Source organism: Mirounga leonina, unplaced genomic scaffold (genome assembly GCF_011800145.1).
Source record: "Mirounga leonina isolate KUSES-001 unplaced genomic scaffold, KU_Mleo_1.0 Mir_82, whole genome shotgun sequence".
NCBI lineage: Eukaryota > Metazoa > Chordata > Mammalia > Carnivora > Phocidae > Mirounga > Mirounga leonina.
In genome coordinates this window covers 46183125-46193465 of record NW_023270825.1, presented here as the reverse complement: position 1 = coordinate 46193465, position 10341 = coordinate 46183125, and positions in this window count along the sequence as shown.

Here is a 10341-nt window from a genome sequence, read left to right as displayed (position 1 = left end):
AAAGATGAGACTCCCTCTTTTCGTTTCCTAGTGTCCCAGATGCTCTGTCTGTATCTCTCTCTGTATATATCTTCAGTAAACTCTGCTTTTACCTACTGCCGGCTCACATTTGATTTCCATCCTGCTCGAAGCCAAGGACCCTCTTGACTGGTTCTGTGGGACCCCAGTCTGGGTCCTTGGACTTGTCCTGCCGGCATCAATATATACACTGCAGTGTCAATGGCTGAGCAAAGCAAGATGGCTTACAAGCTCCTATGATTCTCCCTTCAGGGATAGTGGTTCTGCTCAGAGGACCAGAGACGCCTCTTAGAGCACCTACGCAACATCTGAGATCCTCGTGCCCCCCTGCCCCATGGGGAGGGCCTTGACACCGTTTAGAAGACCATGCTGAGAAAAAGGAAGGAACAAGATTACCCCACCTCACAGGACAGAATGAGGAGGACAGAGAAGGTAACTGGTTTTTATGGAACAGAGGATTTGACCTATTTCTTCCTCTGAATTTAATCAACTCAATGCCCGAAAGATTGGGAAACAATAAGGTGGGAAGGAAATTGTTCCAAAGAAGGCTGTGCTAGCTGCAGGAAAAGCGGGTGTGTCTGTTGCTCATGTCTCAGTGGCTGAACCAGAATGATGAATGGCCCTGAAGGGAGGCAGGGCTGAGCCCAAGCTGGGGGAAGGGTCTGAAGTAGAGACTCCTGGGTAGAGGAAGTCAGCTCATGGGAGTGCACCAACTTCTCTGACAGCCATTCTCAATCTTGAGCGCATCACCTGGGGGGGCCTGTTTAAACACAGATTGCTGGCCCCACCCTCAGTCTGAGAGTCAATAACTCTGGGTGGGGCTGGAGAATGGCATTCTTAACAGGTTCCCAGGTGATGCTAATACCCTTGATCCAGGGAGTCCCCCTTTGAGAACCACCCGTGTCTGAGATTCCCCAAAGGGTAATGAGCATGCCATCATCCAAGATCATTGTAGAAACCACGCAGATGACTATTACACATTGTAACAGTTATATATTTTTTTACGTGTATTCAGAAGTGCCCCTTTCATATCAAATTCATGAATTTAAGAATATTTTTGCTTAGAACAAGGCTAAAGTCTGCATAAATAAAAAGTGATGAATTTAAATAAAAATGTTAAGCCAAAAATGAGTGTAGGTAAAATGTGAATATAGGAAAAATCAGAAAGTGGTATGCAAATGACTAATATTTATGAAATATGAGACGAAAAGGAAAGCAACTTGACATTTATACCTAACATGTAGCTAGGGGCTAGGGTGGCTGTTTGAAGCTAACAACCAGAAAGGCTGGCTTTCACTGCCCAGTCAGGAGGGACACAGCCTGAAGTAGTCCACTCTGCCGCAGAGGTCGATCCAGCTAAACGCCATCACAGGTAGAGTAGTTAATTGGGGATGAGGAAGTTGAAGTTAAGCGAAGTTGTTTTCCAAGATCACAGTCAAATTAGGGGCAAAGCTATGGCTGGAACCTACAGCACTGCAGAGATAAGAGCAGCAAAATGTACCCAGGGCACTCACCTGCAAAGCTGGCCATATTCCTGCTAACCCTGCCCCCTTCCTCCACCACCCGGGAAATAGAGGGTCTTCTCCCATTGTACTACCCTAGGCCCTCCTCCCTCTCCTGTAGATGGCCCAGGCTCTCCACAGTGGTCATTGTCCACACTTACATATGTATATATGAGCCCTGCCTATAGATTTTTTTAGATTGCACTTGTTCAACAAATATTTTGTGAGCTCTGCTCTGTGCCTGGACACTGTGCTAGATGATGAGCGTACCAAAGAAGTAAGACACAAATGCTACCAAGGAGTTCACAGTCTAGTGATGGGGACAGATAAGAAATAATTACATGGAGTGGCGATATGCTGAAGGGAGTTGCCATGTGGAAAGGACACCTAACTGGAGAGAAGGTGATCTAAGGCCACCTAAAGGTGGTGACCTGATCTGAGTCAGAAAGACAGCCAAATGGAGGCTATTCTAGGCTGAGAGAGGAACAAGTGCAAAGGAGCAGAGAAGAGAGGAAACCACTGTTGATTCAGTATGGTTCAAGCACTGAGCATGAGAAGAAAATAATACAATGTACTATGTTGCAAGCAGTTTATATACACATAAACACATTCCTTGTATATTCATGTATACACATATGAATTAACATTCACACAAACCTATGCACATGTATGTATATAAAACATGCATGATATGTATGTCACTGCATACAAATTTGTGTGTACTGTGTCTATACATATATGTACATGTATGCATGTGTAATATATGTACAATATATTGGTGCATATATTAATTAAATTTTAAACTTCACAAGCCTATGAGGCAAGTGCCATTATTATTCCCATTTAACAGATCCAGAAACTGAGGCATAGAAAGCTTAATAATTTCCCCAGACCTGAGGGTATATGTTTGAGAATAAGCAAACATATGGCAATTAAAACCATGGAAATGAGTAAGAATGTTGGGGGATGTTTGACTATACAGGGGGAAATGGCTGCAAATGGTTCCCAAGACAGACTAAGAGGCAAATATTCAAAATTTGGGGGGCAGAAAGAAGGGAACATCAGCCACAAATAACCTGAACCCCCATGTCTTGGCTGAATTCCAAACAGTCTCACATACAGACTTTTAACTTCCACGTCAAGCTACAAATGGTGTGTGTGTGTGTGTATGTGAGAGAGAGAGAGAGAAGTAGTAATTTGATATATATTAAACATTTAATATATACCACAATTTTTACAAGGTTTTGAGTTCCTTAATTTTCAAAATCAACCTAAAACCTCAAAAACTGGAAATGGTCTAGCCTCCTTCAACTTCAGGGAGGCCCTGAATGGGAAGTCAGGATTTTACATGTGTCCTCAATATCCCTCCCAAGCTGGCTGGTTCCTTCCCTGTTGCAGCCCTGAGAGGTGTTCTTCTCCAAGAACAATCTCTTTGAAGCTGGATGATCTCCCTCTAGCACCCACCTGAGTAACACCCTTTTGGATCTCTTGATTCTGTTGAGTTCCTCTCCCCATCCCCTTTTTTAAGCCAGAAAAAGAATTAGGAATTCCCATTCTTGGGTGAACATGTACCAAGGTCAAAGAACATGCGAATTCTAATTCTGAGGCTTTTACATGTACTTCTTCGAGATGTCTGAACATTCATTATAATTCAGGTAAGATACTCAGACTGCCAAATTTCACTCGGCAACAATAAATAGAGCTGTGGTTTTTTTTGTTCATCAGATTTTTCTGTGATACTCTATAATAGCTCAAGGTTTTTTGTTTTTACTTTTGCTTCTAAAATCCAGATATGCCATAAAATATCGTGTAAGTTTAAGGTGTGTAACTGAACCAGATGAGAGTTTGTCTCCCCAAAGTGCAACAAGCCAATAAAAATGGACACGGAGCTTTTTCGGAGAAGAAAGAGAGCTTGTCTATTGGTGTGGCATCACCCAGGGGAACAGGGAGCTAATGCTCAGAAGTCCTGAACTCCCTGATGGCTTGCAAATGGAGGAGTTTTAAGGGCAAAATTTGGGTAGGGGTCTTTTGAGAAAGTGGATGCTGTTGGTTGGATGCCCATGATATCATGCTAGCAGGTTCTCTGGTACTGCTTTGTCAGGTCCCTCAAGGTCTTTTCCCTTTCGAGAGACTTGGAATCTGAAAAGATTTCTTTATTCTTTATATTAGAGAATTCATTAGGTACACTTGGTGATTATATCTCTAAGGTCGTGCTGGTTAACTACTCGTAAGCTAGGGGGTTGCAATTCCTCCAGGTTCCTTGGTTAGTTGGGCTGAGCCTGGGGGTGATAGGACATCTAGGGTTAATGGACGCTGGCTTCAGGTATAGAACATGTTGGGTTGGTGCATTTATATAATGCAATAGGATTAGCTAACACCTCTATCACGTCACATAATTATCATTTCTTTTTTGTGGTGAGGACAAGATCTAGTCTCTTAGCAACTTTGAAGTTTATGATACAGTATTATTGACTGTATTCACTATTCTGCGCATTAGATCTCCAGAACTAATTTATCTGCTAGCTGTACCCTTAACAACATCTCCCCAGTGTAGTAATCCTAGTAACCACCATTCTAATTTCCATATATATGAGTTTGGCTTAATTTTTAGGTTTCACATGTAAGTGATGTCATACAGTATTTGTTTTTCTCTGTCTGACTTACCTCACTTTTAGGGCTAAATTTGTGAGAATTCGTGGTAATTATACTAAGAGCCCAAAGCACTGAGTTTTGTTCCCACTTTGCCAGTAACACTCTGTGACCAATCCAATGGCTTCCTCGCTTTTTTTTTTTTTTCATTGAAGTACTTCAACCCAGCAATGGTGTGTTGAAAGCTTACCATGTACAAGGCTCTGGGTTAGTACCGTGAGAAAGTGCTTGAGCTGAGGAGGTTTAACATCAGGTAGGGGTATGATGACAGAGTGCACAATTATCATTATACAATGCCAAGGGGATGAGAGTCAGTCTGTGCCCAAAGGGGGTTCCCAGAGCAGGGAAGATGCCTCCTACCAGAGGCTACATTTGAAAGGGCCTTGAAGGATCAGAAGGTCTTCGGAAGTTGAACCCGATGTGGGGGAGGGAAGGAAGGGAAGGTGGACAGCAAGCACGGCATCCTGGTAGAGGGAAGAGCATAAGCAAAGCCACGAAGGCAGAGAAGTCTGGGAATTGTTTAGGGCCATGCTTACAATTGTTATTGATCCACAGTGAGGGAAGTACAGAAACTCAGAGTAAGCGTTTAAAAAGCTTATACAGCAATTTTATAGAGTAATTTTGTTTCTGTTCACACTAAATAATAAATTGAGCTTGTATTTGTGTTTATCTTTTTAACTTCATTTTTCTGGTATTACATTTTATTATTATTTTTTTTTTAGAAAACGATTGATTTGTGATAGATTGGAAACTTAAAAATTGGTCCTCCACCACAAAGAGTTGGAGAAACGTGGGGTTTAGGGAATGTTGAGTCTTTAGGGCCATACAGTGTTACCTATGAAGCAGAACTGGAAAAGAAAGCTTGAAGTGGTTGATTGAGGCATGTTGTGGGCAGTGATTTTTTTTCAGGTGATATAAGCCTATTTGTGGGCTCTGAGAACACCAAGAGACAGAAAAGGATGGGAGGAGAATCTGAAATATGTGAAATCTTCTGATTTATGGGATGACTCTAATTTTTAATTTTTTCATCAATCAGTACATATCAAACAAGACACACCTGAGGGCCGCATGTGGGCCACCAGGTGCAATCTTCAATGTGAGCAGGTAGGGCTGAGTTACTCTGTTTCACAGGCTGTGGCAGGGGATCAATGCTGCGGTGCCAGGGGTCCCAGTGGCCATGGAAATGGAGTTCCTGTCACTTTGATGGGCAGGAGCCCTGAGGTGTTTCTGAACAACGGAGGGCAGCACAACACAGAGAAGCCGGAGACCCGGTGGTGGGCAAGAGGCAGGCACAGCAGTCTGGCCACAAATGAGAACATCCCAGTGGAGGTCAAGGAGGACACTGAACCGATCTGCCACTTGACACCCACTCCTTGGCTTTAGAGAAGTTGCCCCCAAATTTAAGAGCAACCCCTAGAGAAAGAGACCCTACGTGTGACTTGGCTTCTACCTTGTGTGGAAAGGAGGTTCAAGGCAGAAAACAGGTTCACATTTGTGGACTGCTTTTATTTCCCTTTCTCCAGCGATGCTTGGAGTGGACAGGCTGGGACCTACTTTATTTCCCAGGGGCACTATCAAAGACACCCACATTAAAAAAATTCCAAATATTTGCTGATTCTGAGGCAAGGGTGTGAAAATGACAGCAGCTGCCAGAAAGCTGGGCTCAATGGGAAAATAACTCAAGCCCTCATTAACAATCTCAATTATTTATTCCTATGCAGTCATTAGCGGGACCGATGAAGTGCGGTCTCAGGTTCCAGCAGTGCCGTCTGGGAGACTGCCTGATTTCAGCTGCAGAGGAAAGGAGGGGAGAGACAGCCTGTCCCCTGCCCTTGCTGACACCTGTGCCCACCATGGAATATTAGGTACCGAACGCTGACTTCCCAGGAGGCTGCTTGCTGTTCTCATTTGCCAAAACTAAAAGCAGGAATGATCCAGCAAACATGAAAAACAGAGACTGTATTCAAGTGTTAGAGGAAAAAATTTGCTCTTAGTATCCAATGTCGCAGTGCATTGGCAATATTTTCCAGGAGCTTTGTTAAAGAAAAAGCATATAGGGAAATTACCGTGCTTTTCCTGAGCTGAGGGGAGGAATGGGGACCAGCATCTCACTGGAAAATAGGAAAATCTCTTTGAATTAAGAGGCACAGTGGGAGAGCTGGGAAATGTGTGTCCTGACTGATCACATTTGTATTTCTCCCTTTCTTTCTAATGTTCTCTTTCTCTCGACATTAGAATTTATTTTTCTACATTTGAAAAATTACCCAAATGGTGATCCAGCTCTCCCAGCAATGCTGAGTAATAAATGGGAGAAGTAGGGAAGCAAACAGTTCATGGGAATGACTCTCACTCACCCACAGTGATGGCCGAAAGAGAGTAAAGGGTAATTTGTGACAGCTACCTCTTGATAGTTTATGATGTACTAGATAGATACTGTGCATAGCTTGGATGTTCACCCACCCACTGCAGTGGCCTAACTGGCCTCTGACTCTCATTCTTTCCCAGCTACATTCTGTTCTGCACACAGTAGCCAGAGGGATCTTAAAACCTAAGTCGTAGCTTGTTAACCCTGTTTAAACCCTTCACGGACTTTCTGTTACACTTAGAATAAAACTCAGACTTCTGGCCGTGCCTTGAAGGTCCTGCTGGCCTGAGTCGAAGATAAACAAAGCTGGACACTAATTAGAGTGGCAAGGACAGATTTTAATCAGTAATAACTATTGCAATAGGAAAAAGGAGTCCATCTGAACTGAACTCAACCTGGATTTGTAGAGCTGAATGGGCCAATGAGGGAGTAGGGAGAGGAGGCAAATGGGGCCTTAGCACAGTCGGGGAAGTGACAAATTACAGATTACAAAGAGATGGTATAAATGTGGTTAGGCCAGCTACGTCTGCTAGCTGGCAACTACCCACATTTGGACTATATCCTCCCATGGAACTGAGGGCCAGGGGCCCTGTCCTCAGGTGATGGCTCAGGAACAAACAGTAAAGGTTTTTGACAGCCTTGAGTTTTCTCAGGCAGGTACTTTAAGGTGGGGGGCGGGGGGCTGGAGTCATCTTAGGGATGTGGCTGTGAGCTGTTAGAAGCTGGTCTTTATACACCAAGGTTGAGGGCTAGTCGAGAGCAGAGGGCTCAGAGGACCCGAGGGTCTTTCACTTGCCCTTCCCCTGTCCTCATTCCCTCCTCCCTGAACCCTGAACACCCCCTCCCCCTTCCTACCACTTGGTGTACCTTCACTTCCACAGTGTCACACCCTTCCTACCAAATGGCCTTTGTGCTCACACTGGTTTGTGTTTTTTCCCCTCATTTTTACATCTAATAACAGCTCATGTCTTATGACTTAGCCTAAATGACATCTCCTCCAACAGGCCCCCTCTGACCACCCTTATCTACGGTAGTCCCATCATGTTCATCTCTATCTCCTCTGCCTGTTGCTGCTGTTCCCAGTCTCCTTGGGCTGTAAACACCATGGAAGTGAGCATCAAGTCTGTCTTCGTCATTAATAATCTCAAGGGTCTCGCATGGTACATAATCGGTGCTCAATAAATATCTGCTGAAAGAGTGAATGAATGTCCTCGACCCTCGCCCAGGTCTGACTTCCCCCTAAACTGCCCTAATTTGACAAAATCCAACCCAACCTGGCTCAGGCACCAAAAGGAACTTATTGGCTTACGCACCTGAATGTCATTTGAGCACAGAATAATTCTGTGACGCTTTGAAGCAAAAGGGAGAGAATCTTGTGTTCCTGCATCAAAATAGAATTTTCCCTAAAATGTCCTCCTATGTGAGAGCCAGTGTGAGATCTGGGCCGATCTGGAGGAGTTCACCATCCCCTGCCTTCTTTGCAGCTTGCAGGCTGAGCTCCAGTGCTGTGGTTTGCAGGGAGGTGCCTGGGAAGTCTGGTCCCAAAGTGAAGCCTGAATTTGGAGCCTACCCTACAGGACAGTGCCTTTTACAAGATGATCATGGTTCTTTGAGAAACCTGACTTTCCAGCACGACCAGGATCCCTGCAGTAGTAGCCTGGGGCCAACTCCCAGCATCCTGGAGAAAGACCAGTTCTCAGAAATTTGAAAAAAAAAAAGGAAATGGCCAAGACTTTGTGGCTGCCTCAGAGTGAGCCAATCTGCCTGAGCGCTCACTGGGGTGATGAGGAGAGGGATGAGGAGTATCAGTGGGAGTCTATAAAGCAGATTATCTAAGTTGGACTGTATGTTAGTTACTATATGAGATCGTAATCTCTCCCTTATTACTTGCTTTCAAGCCCTCTAAGGTGGCTTTTTTTTTTTTTTTTAAGATTTTATTTGTTTATTTGAGAGAGAGAATGAGATAGAGAGCATGAGAGGGGGGAGGGTCAGAGGGAGAAGCAGACTCCCCGCCGAGCAGGGAGCCCGATGCGGGACTCGATCCCGGGACTCCAGGATCATGACCTGAGCCGAAGGCAGTCGCTTAACCAACTGAGCCACCCAGGCACCCTAAGGTGGCTTTTTAATAACTTTCAGGAGAAGGCTCCACAGAATTCTGTCCCCCAAATGTTGATCTCCATTGTCCTGCCCTGCCTCTCCAAACCCTCTCCTCTCTGCCTTTTGGGACACGATGTATTCCTTGTACCATTTATCCTTCCAACCACTTTCTCATGAAAACTTTTCCATGACTCTCTCCTACCCACTCGAATGGGGATACTGGGTTTTCCTGAGATGCAGTTATCACCCCTCTTTTCTTTCCACGGCTTCTCAGGGAGCTCATCTTAGTGGTTTTCAACTACAACTTGACGTGGATGGTTCCCCCGCTGACATTTCTAGTCTGGATGACTCACTCTAGCTCAGTCCTGAGTCTCAGGAGTGTGTATGGGTGTACTAGAGAAGACCTAATTTTCCCTTTACCCTCTGAGTTCTTGGCTGAGACCCCAGTAACAAAAAGATTAACAGGAGAAAACAGTTCACAGGAGTACCTTGTTTTATTGTGCTTCACTTTATTGTGCATCACAGATACTGTGGTTTTGTTGTTGTTCTTTTGTTTTTTACAAAGTGAAGGTTTGTGGCAACCCAACATCAAGCAGGTCTATCAGCACCATTTTTCCAACTGCATTTGTTCACTTCACATCTCTGTGTCACAGTTTGGTAATTCTCACAATATTTCAAACTTTTTAAATTATATTCATTATGGTGATCTGTGGTCAGTGATCCTTGATGTTGCTAATTGTTTCGGGGCACCACAAGTCGTGCCCACAGAGAACAGCAAACTTAATTGACAATGTTGCTTGTGTTCTGACTACCCCACCGACCTGCTGTGTTCCTGTCTCTCTCCCCCCTCCTCAGGCCTCCCTAGTCCCTGAGAAACAATAATATTGAAATGAGGCCAATAATCACCCCATGATGGCCTCTAAGTGTTCAAGTGAAAAGAAGAGTTGCACGTCTCACTCTTTAAATCAGAAGCTAGAAATGGTTAAGCTTCACAAAGAAGACATGTTGAAAGCAGAGATGGGCTGAAAGCTAGGCCTCCTGCACCAGTTAGCCAGGTTGCAAATGCAAAGGAATAGTTCTTGAAGGAAATTAAAAGTGCTTCTCCAGTGAACACATGAATGGTAAGACAGCAAAACAGCTTTGTTGCTGATAAGGAGACACTTTCAGTGGTCTGGATAGAAGATCAAACCAGCCACAACGTTTCCCTAAGCCAAAGCCTAATCCAGAGCCAGGCTCTCACTCTCTTCAATTCTGGGGAGGCTGAGAGTGGTGAGGAAGCTGCAGAAGAAATGTTTGAAGCTAGCAGAGGGTGGTTGTAATCTACTCCTGGTGGAGAAGTTGTGAAGAAGTTGAAATGATAGCACAGGATTTAGAATATGACACAGACTTAGTTGAAAAAGCGGCAGCAGGGATTGAGAGGAGTGGCTCCAGTTTTGAAAGAAGTTCTAATGTGGATAAAATGCTACCAAACAGCAAGCATGCTACAGAGAAATCATTCGTGAAAGAGGAGTCAATGTGGCAAACTTCATCACTGTCTTATTTTAAGAAGTTGCCCCAGCCACCCCAACCTTCAGCAACCACCGCCTGATCAGTCAGCAACCATCAGTGCCGAGGCAAGACCTTCCAGCAGCAAAAAAAAGTGACTTGATGGTCACATTCAGTTGGTGGTTAGCATTTTTTCAGCAATAAAGTATTTTTTAATTAAGACTA